Here is a 17,256-nt window from a genome sequence, read left to right as displayed (position 1 = left end):
CAGCATGACAGGAGATATGAACAATCGATAAGATTTTTTTAGTAACTTTAATTCAAATACCATGAGTCTGGCATTACGCCTGGCCTCCAGGCTTTGGTAATTTCTCTCCTTTAGCTTATGCACGTGATGCATGAATTTCGGATATATTCCGTATGATCGCATGTAAACATACCTTAGGATTTTTTTTGAATTTGTTCAATCATATTTATGTATTTAAGTTGATAAGGTATCCAGACAGTACTGGCGTACTCCAGCTTGCTTCTGACCACTCCGTTGAACATGGCGGTCATTGCTTCTATGTTATTGAATTGTTTGCAAGTTCTAATTACAAAACCGAAGATGTTGTTCTGATGCCCCTGACGTTCTGGTAGTAAATGAGGCGTTTATATGGCTGGAGTTTTTTTGGTTGAACATTGATAATTTTAGGTGAGTTGTTAATATATTTTATGGTTTATTGTTTATTCTCAAAAATATAAATCTATTTATGGGTCTGACGTCATAAGAACCGTCCGAGACATAATCGTACAAGATTGACTGATAATTAGAACAATTCAAACTAAGTTATACATTTATTTTACTGTAATAATAATATCTGTTAAAAAAAACAATTAGTTTTAAAAGGTGACTACTGTATAATTGCCCTCTATGAACTAAAGCTTAAGTCATTAGGTTTGGAACTTGACTAAAATCTGCTGTTGTATCTATTTTTCATTAGTTACATATAAGTAGTTTTTCTTTTGTTTATATGATAAAGTAGGGTGCTACTTTATGGATCGACTGTAAACACAGGTTCTTTGGAAGAGGACCCCAACACTTACGCAACGGATAATAATAAGGAAACATATGGTTTCCTCCTTCACCGCACACGTCAAGACTCTATTTTTGTAGTTGTTGAATCCATACAAATTTCATTCATATGAGGTTAGTGAGCAGTATGCAAGTACTTGCATTAAAATAAACAAAGAAAAGAAAAGTTTTACCGCGTCCCATTGAAGAATTCAACTGAAATAAATAACGGGCGAATACAAAAAACAGTGTTAATAACATTCATAAAAGTCTTCTGGGTAAATCTGTAATAATGTAAGTATTTACAGTGATAACAGTAGAACATAATTTATTCAAAAGCGAAGTTAAAAAAAAAGTTTCCAGAGAAAGTATTCCACTAACCACCGGGCAGTCCCAATGAGATTGAACCTGGCAATCGGCCCGACCGCTAACGAAAACCGACAACCGCTCATTTTAGCTCGTTTTCCGATTGTGTCTCCACGAAATTTTAGTGGAGGAGAGGGGCAATTTCCTGAAGAACCTGTGGAAAAAGTGTTGCCGGAGGAGAGGCGGAAGGGTTCTTCTTCAGGCCTGGGCATGTCATTGGGGGAGGTGCGGATGGGTCGCGAGAAGGATTCGCCGAGTGATATCCATGGACAGGGTCTATCTCACCCCCTTTTAATGGGGAGAAAGACAATACAATACAAGTAGAGTTCAGTTCAGCAAACATTATTATTATCATTCAAAATCGATGGGCAAATATACTCATATTTTTTTACGTAAAACCAAATTAATACATCTTGAAGAACACCGTCTTTGAATTGGATATGGTATTTTGATTTTTTTTGTTCTCGAAAAAAATTACAATAATGTAGGTATTTTTTTTTTTATATTCATGAATAAATTTTCTATAACGATTAAAAATGTGTAATTTTCTACTGACAGACAAAACGGCATGCTCAATTTTTCTTGTGGTTGACGTCACGCCGGGCTACGTTGGTGACGACCGTCTCGCCAGCCGGTGGCGTTTTCTACTTCATAATGATGTCGTATCCAGTTGGAACCATTTCAGAATGATGGATTTTAGATCGTTTTTAAAATCAATAATTATTACAGAAAATATAAAAATTACACATTTTTAGTAAAATAATCAGAAGTAGAAAAAAAAACTTTAAGTAGCCACGTATTTTTAACAGTATTTGTAGTTTGTAGATATATAACAATTGTTTAATTTTTGGCACATTTGAAAAGAAACATATTTATTTTATAAATAACCCAATTTCCATGAAACCATTGATTGCCCACATAATAGACTTAAATAGATATATCCCTTTACTCCCGGCCTCAAATTGCAGGTTTTCAGTAGACTACGTGATCATGATTAAAATTCACTATGCTAAATGAAATATTTAACGTGATTAATAAGCTCATGAAGTGAAGTAGGTTCTGGTATGGTGGTCGCGTGGTTCGGTTATTGCGGGTCCATTTCTGTGTCACGGGAAGTCCGTGTTCGATGCATATCTTTTTTTTTTTTTTTTTTTAAATTATTTTAATATAGATCATAGTTACATTAATACATACATTTTTTTGAAAAATATAATATTTAGGTACATAATTGCTCATGTATACCTTATCAGAAAAGAGGAGCTCTTGTGCCTGATAAGGGAGCCTACGACCTATCTATCTACGACCTACATTTCGACGCCTTCTTTGGGTTAATGAATTAAATATTTAATATGTACAGTTACGCTAAAAGGTGGTATATTGGACAAATATCATTAAGTCTGAGTGATCACAGTCAATACGATATGATTTAATAAGGTCGAGTAGATTGGGTGACCGAGAATAATTGATAATATTTATCAAGAGTATGTACCTACTCATAGTTCTGTTTCGATTTTCTGTATGTTGAATTTAATTCTGCAGCGGGGTGCAAATATTGGGACACCTTAATGATGAGAAACGTCTATCATCAAATATGGCTATATATAACATCGGCTATGGCCATCACCATCAGATATGGGGGCGTCAGCACGGGTAAAGCACCCAGTGACCTAGCACACCAAATAATGTAATCTGTTGTATCTAACAAACAAAATTTAACAAAAAGAAATCATTGGGGTAGCTACAGGGTGCGGCAGAGAGGACAGACGGTTTTAAAAAAATCATAAAATAGTTAATTTTTACTCAAAACAAATTTATTGATGGAATCAGGTTCGCGAGGAAATAGCATTTGAGACAGTCAAGTGTGGAAAATCACATCAGGCATGTGGTGGCCGAAATCGTTGATGCAGTGCTGGAGGCGTTCTTGGAAGTTCGCGTAGACTCTCTCCAACATCGCTCTCTCAACTTGGGCGACTTCCACGCGAATTGCGTCCTTCAATTCTTCCAGAGTTCGGAGCTTGTTCTCGTATACTCTAGCCTTGAGGTGTCCCCATGTCCCCATTTTCTGGAGTTCGAACTGTTCGCGGAGCTCCTCTTGGTCTTCTGTTGATCAGTTCACCACGCCTGCGAAGTGATTCAACCCAACGAAGGATGGTGTTTCGAGAAGGAACAGCTCTATTCCGATGAATGTTGAAGTGGCGACAAAACTCACGCTGTACGACGGTGACTGACTCATTATTTCGGACGAAACAATCATAGGCAAAAACGTGGAGCTCCACCGTCCACGGCTCCATGACGACAACTGGTAAAACAATGCTAGGAACTAACGAGTCAAGCGGCACCCCCCCCCCCACCTCTCTCGTAGACGGAGGGGGAGAGTACTACCCATCTCAAAAACGTCCGTCCTCTCTGCCGCAACCTGTATTTGATGTGGGCAGTTATGTTCACCGAAACGTTTGCTAAATAAGGATAATGAAACGCATCAAGGCTCAACAACCCACGATTTAAAAGTAAATATATATTAAAAATTAATAAAATACTTCGTTTTAACCACTTTTATTGTTTAATTACCAACATGTTTCATGAGCAACGCTCACTTCTTCAGGGTTTTTTGAAAAACCCTGAAGAAGTGAGCGTTGCTCATGAAACATGTTGGTAATTAAACAATAAAAGTGGTTAAAACGAAGTATTTTATTTATTTTTAATTAAAATGGTGCCACAAAATAAGTTTGCTGAGTTAGAAGAAGTAAATATATATGTTGTTTATAATTTTTTATTTATTCAAAAAACAGTTTTTAACACAAAAAACATACTCTACACATCTCATTAGGGCATTCCTGTATCAAGATGTGCAGCTTTATCTTTAAAATCACCTAAATGGTTTTTCAGCATTTGAATCAATTTATTATAACCTTTGTGGTGTTATAATCACCTACTGTGCGATGGATCTTTTTACACCTCACAAGATTGACTTTAATAAAAAATAAGAAATACCCAATTATTTATTCGTGATAAGACAAATAATTGGATAGCAAGAAAAATAATTTAAAAATCACCTTTCTTTCTTCTCTGAAAAATGTTTGTAAGGAAAATAATATCCGTTAAATAATAACCACCATCAAAAAAAATATCAAGAAGAGTTATGAAAATGTATGATTAATTGTTTATAAGACTTTACAACTGAAATAAAGTACCTCGGTGTAATTGTAGACCATCATATGAAATGGAACAGACACATATGTGAACTTGTTAAGCGCATTAGAAAATGTATCTATATATTCATTAGATTAAGAAATGTTCTCAATCTAAACAACCTGAAAAAAGTCTATTACGCACTAGTCCAATCATTACTTCAGTATGGAATCATTGGGTGGGGAGGTGAATATGAAAAAATTTTACGCTCTGTAAAAGTGGTACAAAAATTAATTATTAAAGTAATTTTGAAAAAACAACCAAAATTCTCTTCAGCATCATTGTTCAAAATTTTCAAAGTACCAAAAATTGAAGACCTCTATAAAAAAGATGCAATATTACAAATATATAAAGAAACTGTAATAAAAAAACTTAAATTTAACTCATCCTTAAGGCATAATTTTAACATCCAAATTCCTCTATTTTCAACTCAACAAATGCACAATAATTACATTTACAAAAGCATAAGATATTTTAATAGTCTTCCCGAAGAAGTGAAAAAAATACCAGATTTTATTTTATTCAAAAAAAGGTCAAATTTATCTTAAAAAAAATTAATATCACCTTTCAAATGTTATAACTTCAATTCATGTTACAACCAAAATTAACATCACAATCCTCTTTTAAGTTTATATTTATTGTACTGTATTTATGTTAATTACTGATATAAACATGAAATAATTGTGAAATAACTCCTACGCCAAGCTCAAAAGCTAGCACTCTTCATTGGAGTAGAAATTCAATAACATATGTTTTTCACTATTACCTATTATTACCTAATTTTATGTACAATGTAACAATGTTATAAGTTAAACAAAAAAAAAATAATAAAAAAAATTGTTTATTTTGTTTTGGAAAGATATGAACACTCGTTGACGCACAACAAAACAACAACAAGTATCAGAAATTGAGTAATGTGTGACATTCGGCCAATCGAGTAGTGTGTGATATTCGGATAATCTAGTGGTGTGTGAAATTCGCCCAATTGAGTAGTGTGTGACATTTGGCAAATCGAGTAGTTTTTATGAAATTATATGCAGTCTGGTGATATTTTAAAAAAAAATTCGTAGAAGATGGTGTAGTTTTATCACAAGATGCATTTAGGGATTGGAAAGAAAGAAGTAAACACAAAAGCTGACAAATCATTCCATAGTCGAACGCGACAACGATTTGTCGACCTCGCATACAAACTGTCAAACAATAAAAGTCTCACCATTTCCTCCAATAATAAATAGCACTTTGATGATCTTTGATAAAAACATACTTTTTCAGTCGTTTCCACTTAGAATCGGAGACAGACTTAAAATATAATTAAATAGGTCTCGATTTCCTTTGAAGTATTTCGAGCAGACATTCTAAAATTCCGAAGCAATTGAAACGCTTCCCTCTAATACAAAATTTCGTCATTCTGCCCTCTGTAATTATCAGCCCTTCAAAGCATTTGACTGAATTGAGTTAGCGAAATTTAATTTCGGCGACTTGGCTAGTTTTCAACTCAATTAGGAACAAAATACCGATGATCGAAGATCCAAAGACCTTTCAGGTTTTATTAATTATTAACAAAAACATTGGATTATAAAATAACGTGATAAATCACCAAACAACGTAAACAACGAAATATTCAGTTTTTGTTTTACACAATAAAGAAAACAAGCGATAATAAGCTGTGCGGCGTGTAAGCAACATACAATATTTTAAAAATTTAAATATATTTAAGTAAATGTATTTTTTTCTGTAGAACTTATATCTCATTTATCCTTAGCTCAGTCTACTTAGGCTGTACGTTTTAAAAAAAATGTAATAACTTTAATAATCGTGTATGCTATATATCTTAGATTTTAAAGTTATTTTATTTACATTTTTATTCTCATTATGTTCTATTCTATTTTTTCTAAACATTATTTTATGTTATATTATTATTATTTACCTTGATTTAACGTTAGGATTATATATATATGTATAAAAATATATAAATATAAATATATAAATATATAAAATATATATACATATATATATAAATTTATTTTAATTGGTATCTTAGAAACAAGATGAATACAAATTAATTATATAATTTTCTTTTTTGAATTTCACTCTTAACATGTCATTTAGTCTACTCCATCGACAAAAATATTAATAGTAGAAACTTCAATACGTGTATGTAACTATGAATTGTACAGTAATTGGATAATCTATCTGTTGTGCAATAAAAAAAAAAAAAATAAAATAAAAAATATTTTTACAAAATTAATAAAATAAAAATATATTTTTGATAAATTATCAACGACGTGATGGTAAAATAAATTTTGAGATACATAATGATACTAGAGCTCAATAAACACTGCACCGCAAAAATGTTGAAAGAGAAATATAACAATGTTGCAAGCGTGTACTACTGCGTATAAAAAGAAAGTGATTTATAGATTTAAAAAAAAAATCAGAAAGCTAATGAGTTAAAAGTGAACCAATTTTTTTGTTTATGTGTTTTTAACTTACGATTGAAGTAGTAGAATCACATTGATTTCTGGTGTGCCAATTTGTTACGTCACAATAAAGAACTCCAGTGAAAAATATTATGTCTTAAAAAAATAAATATTCATACAGATCAATAAACGCTGATTCTGAATACAAAAGTTTTATTATATATTACTAGCGAACGTCACCGGCTTTATACTAATGTGGATTCATAAGTGTCCGATTAATTATTAGACAATTCTGAATAAATTTTTTAGACAACACACATAGATTTTATATTAGAAGTTACGCGTAAAAGAGCTACATATAGTTATCCATGTGAAAAACACTGAACGATCTAATATGATTTAAGATTTTCACGGCCAAAAGTATTTTTGTTATTTGTTTTTGGGGTATTATGCCGTGTTGCGCTAACTCCTTCTTTAGCCAACGTTTCGGACAGCATTGCAGTGTCCATCATCAGGGCAGATGTCTTATTTAAAGTAAATTAAACTTAAATAAGACATCTGCCCTGATGATGGACACTGCAATGCTGTCCGAAACGTTGGCTAAAGAAGGAGTTAGCGCAACACGGCATAATACCCCAAAAACAAATAACAAAAAAACTGAACGATCTAATTTAATATTTCACCCTATAAGTTATTAATGGTTTCTGAAAAAGACAGTTTTAATGGAAATTGCAGTCGTTTAAATCGAAACAGTATATCCGTTGGTCTTAAAGGAATCAGGAGATTTAAAACAACTTCTCCAGTCAGTATTCAGGTCAGTATTATAGGTACACTCTATTATGAACGCTTTTTATTGTGTTTACCTGTAAACGTGGACTATTGCACAATTTGAGTAGTTTATAGTTCTGTAATAAAATAATAAGACACCCTACTTTCAACACTAATTATGAAGGGGGATTCTTGAGAGATGTAAAGAGTTGAGAAAATCTGTAGGAAAATGAATAGCCTCTCTAATATCGAGCACAGTATCTAGAGAGAAGTATGCTTGCATCGGTGCATCAATCTTCGAGAGAATCAAGTTATTTACCTTGCTTACTTGTTCGTTAGTATGTGACAGTATTTTTCTCTGCTTGAACCAAGGTATAGTCTAACAAATTATGTTATTCATAATTTGGGATAAAAATTGTTGATCAATTCTTGAAGGTCGTTTAAAACGCAAAGATTTTCATTGTTGAGATTAATACTTTTATTGTCTTGTGGAAGCTGACCATTACCAATTTTGAACAACAACTCTGAAGTTTGTTCTCATGTGTAGACAAAGAAACTCTCGTGTTGGTTTTAAGTTCCAGTTGATTAACACATAGCCAAAGGTAAGATAAGAGATATAAAGGTAAGATATATATATTTTTTTACATTAAATCCACACAAGAGGCCACGAGGAAAATAATTTCCCTCAGGGCAATTATTTTCAAGGGCTTGGAACTTTGTAATTATGTCTGTGTTTTGCGAAATAGTCTTTAGCACATAACTTGTTAAATTCTGTTTGTGTTGTATCTCGTAGATTAGTAACAACATCACAGTGAAAAAAAACCTTTTTCCGTTATCTAGATGTATGAATGATAAAATCATAGATACTGTTTCGAGCTGCAGATGTAACAATCAGATTGATATTTTTCCACTTCATTTGGTGATTGTATACTGAACGTAGATTGATCCTTACCTTTATTTATATATTGGATTGATTGTATTGATCTGCAAAACTCAACGAATTTTTTTTATAAGTAGTGAGTTATAGGGAACGACCCACCGTCCGGTTGTCAATTTCATGGTTTCGCACAGTGGCAGATTGTTCACCTTACCGTGACCGACCGATTTGTTGCGAGTGATTTTTTTAATTACGAAAACAAAACAAAATGTAACTGATATGAGTGATTGTGTAAGGATTAATAATATTTTAGAAATTTAGTAATTTTTATATGTATGACATCTTCTAAGATATTAATTTAAATGATATGCTGTTTTAACACTGTAGAGGACAAGTTGTGATATACATTAAATGCCTAACGTAATTAACATAATTAATTAAATAGAATTAATATTATATTGGTCAAAATAACTTCGCAAACAACCAATTATATAAGTAAAAGATACAAATGATTACCACGGGTTATTCTTAGAAGATAGACATATATCATCCTGGACGTTTCTATAGGCTTTTTTAAGATATACAATTCCGTAGTACATTGTTTTAATGTATCCCATAATATTTACCAGCCTTCTTTTTATAAATAAAATATGCATCTATTATATATAGGTATATATAAACCTTCCGAAAAAGTTTTGCTAAATGACCATGACAACTTGTAGCAAAATTCGTTTAGTTTAGAAGAACTAAGCGTACAAAAATACGCGGATAGCGACTTTATTTTATATCATTTATTGAATCTACGTAGAATTTATAAATCATCATTACCATACCATTAAAAAAAAGTTTGATTAGTAGGACTGAATTCTGATACATTCTGACAACAGAACTCATAGCCAGTCCGTGTGGGTAATATATCTGTGGTCTACAAAGTATATTTTTTTCGCAGGTTTTTAAACACCAATAAATTGTTAATCAGTTACGGTCATGGATGTATTTTTGAATTTTGGCGTTTTAACGTTTTATCTAGTGTTCTTCAATGTTAAAAGCGGGTGATCGAGTAAACTATAGCCCCGCACAGTGGCTTAAATTTGAGCGCTGGCGCGACATTGACCCCAGATCGGCATGTTCCTGAAATGAATTATTTTTTTACCAATGTGTTCTCAATTAATCACTGACATTAAAAAAAAATCATTGAAAATGACATCCGAAGCTTACTTACTCCGTAATTACGCACAGAACTGAGATGTTCGGGCGCGCAACTATGCTGCTGTATCTAGGCGAGTTTGAAGGCGTGCGAAATCAGGTTGTTTGTGTACTTATTTTACAAAAAAAGCAATTTTAAAAAACACTTGAAATATTCTTTAAGATACGTGCTTTATTTAAATAATTGAAAAAAAAAAATTTTCTTCATAAATTATAACTGTTGCCTTGGTTCAAAGTTTAACTTTTTTTCAAATTTTTTTTTCCAATATTTTGCCTTTAATGGGGTAGGAATAAAAATCTTCACAATAATTTTAATAGGATATTATTGCTGTGTCTTTTTTGTACACGGAATAAAAAATCACCACCAACTTTAGCCAGCCACTCCATTAATTGCATTTTTAAGAAATGATTGTACTTAATTTTCGTCAATTTTTTTTCAGAATCCAATATTTGACTCCGATATGTCAAAAAAAGATCAACTGTATGTAATATTTAGTTCTGCGTACCGTTAGAATAAAATTTAAGTTAAAACAAACAAAAAAAAAAAAAAAAAAAAAAGTTATTCAAAATTATTCACTGACAATTTAAATTAACATCTGAATTTTGTATTTATGTTAAATTATGTAAAAAATAAAAATAAATAAATATTTAGTTTTCAATATATAATTTATCTGTTTTTTTCAAAAAAAATTAATCCATAAAATTATTTAGTTTTCACTGTATTTTTATTATCTGTTTTATAAAGAATTAAAATCTTTAAAATAATTATTTAAAAATGTTATTATCTGGTTTTTTAAAGAATTTTAATGTAAAAAATCATTCACTGTAGTTTTATTATCTGTTTTCTTAAAAAATTATAATCTATAAAATACAAACTTAGCGCCCAAGTTACACGCTACTTTTTATAAAAGCATTAAAATCATTATCAACATTTCAACTAATAAGAATTAACAAAAAATAAGTGGTATTTCTTATAAATAATTAAAAAAACATCAATGATGCCAAATGGTCGAACGCCGAGAGCGATGTCGCGCCAAATCATCAAAATCACCTCACTATCGTAGAGTTGGGGCAATTTTTGGAATACTCAAACTATTAAGACTAACTGTTCCAATAAAACATTTTTTTATTTCAGTTGGAATGGCATTATTGATAAAAAAAATAATGAAAAAGGGACTGCAGTTCTTTATTCTAGGAAACTCCACAAAAATATAGAGGTACAAATAATACAACAGAACATGTTTATTCAAAACGTTTTCCTTTAAAATTAAACACATTTAACTTCGCGAAATCGTAATATTCAGAAACACCCTAGTAGTCCATGCTTACAACTTCAACTGAAACTTTGTCAATAATTTCATCAAATAATTCAAATGCTTGGGTCCCATTGGATCAAAGGACTAATTAAAAGTTTTCAAATATCAGAAAGACTTCATAATTATTATTTAAGAACACGACGAGACGAGCGTTTGATTGTGAAATGATTGAAAGTTATTTGAGCTTTTGAGAATGAACGATTGGGGACTTGGAAGTTAAACAGAAAGTAATCAAAGTTGTCTTTAAATAAGTCGAATTAATCTTAAGTAGCTTTTTCAAATGAATTTGAGTTGAGTGACTTTGGGGGAAAGGAGTTTAGTTGTAAGCCTCGAAGAATTAAAACCAAAACTAAGGATAAGAAATGACCCACAAACACATTTCTTCTTTTGAAACTTAATCTCTTCCATGTCGTTCTTTTTTTAAATCAAATTTTTGGTACAAGTGACGTCAACGACCATTTCTTTGGCCGAGCAGTTAAGGTCTCTTTTTCCAGGTCAAGAGGTCACGACTTCGAAACCTGCCGTGTGCATTAATATCTGTTAAGTGATGCAGATACTTTGTGATATTTTAATTTCAAATATTATAATAACTTAGTAAATACCACTTTTGTTAACTATACATAGTGTCGCCGGGTTTCGCTGCGTAGTAAATGTAGCTTCTTCAGGGCAGTACTAAAATGTAAGGGGAACTAATTATCATAACACCATACGTATATATCATTAGTAGCAATACATCTACTGCATTTATGGTTCTTAGGTTCATACTTGCAAATCTGGTAAGCATTGGTATGACCGTAAAATTCGTGTAACGAGCACAACATACATGGCTTGCTTCTAAATGGGCCAATGTCAGTTATATTTAAAAATTTCCACCTCATCTTTTTACCGTTATTTCATCCCAAACACAAAGTTAATTTTATTTATTCAAATTTTTGGTTTTCATAAAAGTACACATAAAATTTCCGTAGTAAACTTTAAGATTTGAATATAAAGCGTGGTATTTTTTCTTTCTAACACCGTTTAGATCATATTTCTCACCGTGAGAGTAAGGGAGATACAATGATTTTTATGTAAGTTGTTTCCAAATGCGAACAAATTAGCCCAAGAGTAAAGAATTTTTTATTTATACTTAATGAATAATACGATACATATATTTTTTCAAAGCCTTAAAATCTAATAGTCTTTTTGCAACTTAAAAGCTCTATGACCTTGTGTTTTTGGTTGATTCCTAATTAATCATAAATAAATTGTGGCTATAAAGATTACGAGTTTACTAAAATTAAGGAAACTTGTTGAGAGTTTCTGTGAATGGGAAGAAATGGCCACGAAATGGTAGAAAACCGGGTTAAATACGTCAAGTAGATATTTATTGCGCAGGTTGAACGGAAACTTTCAATTACTACAGGGTTTTCCAATAAGAGATGTTATTTTGAATAGCCCGCTATTTCAGTAGATGTTACTTTTGAAGATGTTATTTTTTGACACTTGACAAGTAAAAACTACGTCATTAATAAAAATGGAACGATACACGCTTAAAAAACGCTTTAAAATTATTAAAATTCACTTGAGTGAATCAAATGTAAAATCATCTTGAGTAATGAGGCCCATTTCCTTGAGTGATGAGTGGCTTCGTCAACAAGCAAAATTGTCGCATCTGGGGCTAGGAAAACCCAAGAATTATTGTTGAAAAGCCTCTCTATCTTCAACGTTTGACTGTTTGGTGCGATTTATGGTCCGGCGGAGTCATTGGACCTTACTTTTACGAAAATGAGGCTGGAGAAACCGTTACGGTGAGTAGATTGCGCTATCGAGAGATGATTAATGATTTTTTGTGGTTGGAATTGGATGGTATTGATTTGTACAACGTTTACTTTCAACAAGACGGTGCTACGTGCCACACAAGCAACGAAACCATTGATCTTTTACGATTGAATTTCAAAATAACACCTCTTATTGGAAAACCCTGTATTATGTAATGAATGCAAAGGTTGAAAGGGGAATTCATTGCTTAGCTCGATCGCTATCTTTAAACTTTTATGTATGATCAAAGATAAATATTTTGAAATATATTTTGAACAAATCAAAAAAATTATAAATGTGAATTCAATTTTTTTAAGACACATGTTCCCGGGTTACAAACAACCTGATAATAGTTGAAAATCTTATACTACCATCACAGAAAGCAGAAAATGTTGCCTGTGTCGTGATGGAGAACTTAGCCATTCTACCGATACCAAGTCAGCCACTAACCTGATATTATAGTGCTGTTTCCCTTTGACATAAAAATTGATAATAATTAGAATTTGTTAAGTTTATTAAAAAGTTATAAATTATTAACATATTTAAAAATTAAAAAATAAAAAGTTTTACATCTTTATCTCTTCTCTATTACACTAAAACAAAGTCGCTATCAAATAAACTAAACCATGCAAGATATTTCAAGAGGGTTTTCACAATCGTTTAGAGAATATATATATATATATATATATATATATATATATATATATATATATATATATATTCTCTATTTTAAATATATATATATATATATATTTAAAAAAAAGAAAAAAAAAAAAAAAAAAATATATTTAATTCACGCATATAATATTTTTAGAAAGAAGACAAAAGTCGATCAACGCCGAGTACACGTTAGCTAGTTACATATAATTGAATTTCCTCTGGTACTGGTAATTCGCCAAATACTTTCAATGCTCTGTACATGTGTCCTCGTCTCATGCGTGTGTTCGTGATGAAGGTTTTAATTTTTTTTCAGAATTTCAGTTGATGTATGAAGTAAATAATTTGTTTTAACGGCAACTCCTCCAATATTTCTTTCGTACATTTTTCTTCAATATAATTCTCATAGCTCTATTTTACAGTTTTTTTTCATATATATTAAAGCCAAATATCCAAATATATCATACATATATTCTAGCCAAATATATCATACATATATCAAAGCAAAATAAATCATTCATATATTATAGCCAAATAGTAAAATATATCATACATATATTATTATTTTATATATCTTGACTTTTACTCATTTTCTCTATTCCTAAATCCTGTATTCCTCTAGGATAATTTGAAACCTGTTAATTTGACTATCCTAAAACGGGAAACTTTCCTAGTTGGACAGTCAAAAGCTTCCTTGCATAAAATGTAATGAATCTTTTAATAAATAAATTAATAAATAAAATATGGCCAAATAGTCAAATATATCATACATATATTGTAGCCAAATAGCAAAATAAATCATATATATACATATTTGGCTAATAAAATATAAAGCTGCTACAGTATTTAACGTGTGCTATTATGGATGCTTTTATTCCAACTCATTAGGAAAATTATTTTACTCATATTAGGTTAATAATATATTTTTGACCTTTATCGATAAAACGACAATAATTTCTTCTTTAATTTCAAGTCATTATTATTAAATTGTCTAATGTATCTTTGCATTGTTATTCATTGACAGATTACCAAGTAACCATTGTACTATTTGCCTTATGTATCTTAGGGTTGTTATTCATTATCAGATTACCAAGTAACCATTGTAATATTATTAGATTACCAAGTAACCATTGTAATATTATCAGTTTACCAAGTATCCATTTTAGTATAATCAGATTTCCATGTAACCATTGTAATATTATTAGATTACCAAATAACCATTGTAATATTATCAGTTTATCAAGTATCCATTTTAGTATAATCAGATTTCCATGTAACCATTGTAATATTATTAGATTACCAAATAACCATTGTAATATTATCAGTTTACCAAGTATCCATACCATACCATAACAGTGGATGTGGACTTATTTAAACAACCGAATGCATCGCAGATGATTGTCCCTCTCATTAAATTAAATATTAAAAATTGCAAAATGTCCCACTTCGGTCCATTAATAACTAAGTGGTTGATTGGCTTGGGTAGACAGGAGTCTGAAAAACTCTTACATATTGTCACCTGATAGTATAAATAGTTACTTATTAATGATGCACTTAGTAGATATTCATAAAAACATTTTTTTTTTTAAACAATATTCAGAAATCTGATAGTATTATTAAGCTAGCGTCTATTTACTATTAAATACTTCACACAGGATATAAAGCATCGCAAATAAATCATTTTGTATATATTTATTTTAGAAATAAGAAAACATGTCAATATAAAATCAGAAATAATTAATAAGCAAAAAAATTATAAACTCTCTTTTAAATATTTTCCCACTCAACTGGTCTTTCCCGTCTTACGATATTGTAATTAATAATTCGGATAAACCCCGCCCACTCTAACCCCCCCCCTCCTTCCACTTCTTCTTTCCAATTGTAATCTATATTTAATTTTTGACTTTGGAGTATACTTACTCCTGATGAGGTGAACTTCGTTCATGAAACATGTAGAAGTTGTATATAATAAATTGGTCTAAAAAAAGTTATTTGTGATGGAAATAAAATTTTATAATATTACATTATAGTATTTATCTATTTCCGTTGTATATCAATGCGTATGTACGCAATAATATGTAAACATTATACAGGATTTTCCAATAAGAGGAGTTATATTGATATTAAATCATAAAAGATCAATGGTTTCGTTGCTTGTGTGGCACGTAGCGCCGTTTGGTTGAAAGTAAACGTTGTCTAAATTAATGCCATTCAATTTCGGTCATAAAAAAACATTAATTATATCTCGATAAAACAATCCATTCACCGTAACTGTTGCTAAAGACTCATTTTCGTAAAAGTAAGGTGCAATGACTCCGCCGGACCATAAACCGCACCAAACAGTCACACGTTGAGAAAAGAAAGGCTTTTCAATAAAAACTCTTTGATTTTCCGAGCCCCAGATGCGACAATTTTGCTTGTTGAAGAAGCCTCCGAGGTGGAAAGGGGACCTCATCACTCAAGATGATTTGCATTTGATTCACTCAAGTGAATTTTAATAATTTTAATGCATTGTTGAAACATATATTGTTCCATTTTTATTAATGGCGTAGTTTCTACTTGTCAAATGTAAAAAAATGACAGCTTCAAAAGTAACATCTACCGAAATAATGGGCTATTCAAAATAACACCTCTTATTGGAAAACTCTGTATTTATTTATTTATTGGACAATTTATATAACTCCGCTTTTGTGAGATATCACCTCAGGGGTGATATATTGTAATAATCTATTTCCAATATATACTCACCCTCTCTCTCCGAATGACTTAATATGTACCTATTAAATGTAACTTTTGTTAGTATCACTTAAACTGGGCTAAGCCCAACCAAGTGCCGCCTTTTTGGCCGCGGGTTTTTAACTGCTAGTCATAATATTACTATCAATATGTGTAATTTATCATTCATTACTTTATTCAGATATAGCTAATTTGTAGCTGGGTCCCTACCAATGTCTACGTAAAATTTTCTGCAGTTTTTAAGTTCGCATTTATGCGTTGTATTTTGATATTAAAGGGTCAAAAAAATGTAAGAGGTGATTTGTGCCCGTTAATATATTCGATAAGCTTTTGTTAAATTGCGCAAGTAATAGGGTGGTGCCTAAAAAAAGGTGGTGCCTAATACTTTAAGGGGAAAGTTTGAATACAGTGTTACGGTCACAATTGATTTAATGCGCTTCATTTTTTTTCCTTTTAACTGATTAAATGGGAGCGACTTGGTGTTATTTACCTAAAATTTAACATTTATTTATTTAATTATGTCTATTCTTGAATACACATTTTACAAATGATTACAGTGGTTTATATTGTAGTTCATAAAAAAACTACAGAAAAAAGGTACAAAAAAAAAAATAGGTCGATATAGGTATCACTCACTAGGAGAACCTGTGCTGAGGTGTTAACGTGTTTGTGATTAAGTGTGACAGATATTTATGTGTGTTATAGTGAATTTTTATCCAGGCTACGATATGTTTTTTGAGAAAGTTTGTAGATGTATTTTCAGTCAGTAATTGTTTCAAAGTATAATATTGGGGCATAGTGTTAAAAAGTTTGGTTGCGTAGTATTGAAAGTGTCTTTGTCCGTGTGTGGTGTGTGTAATCGGAATGTTCAGTGTTTCATTTGTTGAGAACCAGGTTTTTATTATGGCTTTTGGTTGATTTGTAATATGAAGATAATTATGGATGAGGTGTAGGAGAGCAGTTTTGGCGTAAAGTTGTTTATTAACATAGATACAACATTTAATAATAATTAGTATGAAGTAGGCAGGTACAATTATAATCTTCTTTTCTTCTTACTTTTTGCCGACCCCTCCATTCTTCTCTCGTTTCTGTCATTTCTTTAGATTGCTCTGCCAGCAGTTGTATGCCAAGTCTT

Source organism: Hesperophylax consimilis, chromosome 15 (assembly GCF_061612785.1).
Source record: "Hesperophylax consimilis isolate HC1 chromosome 15, BYU_Hcon_1.0, whole genome shotgun sequence".
NCBI lineage: Eukaryota > Metazoa > Arthropoda > Insecta > Trichoptera > Limnephilidae > Hesperophylax > Hesperophylax consimilis.
Note: the sequence above shows the minus strand (reverse complement) of the source record.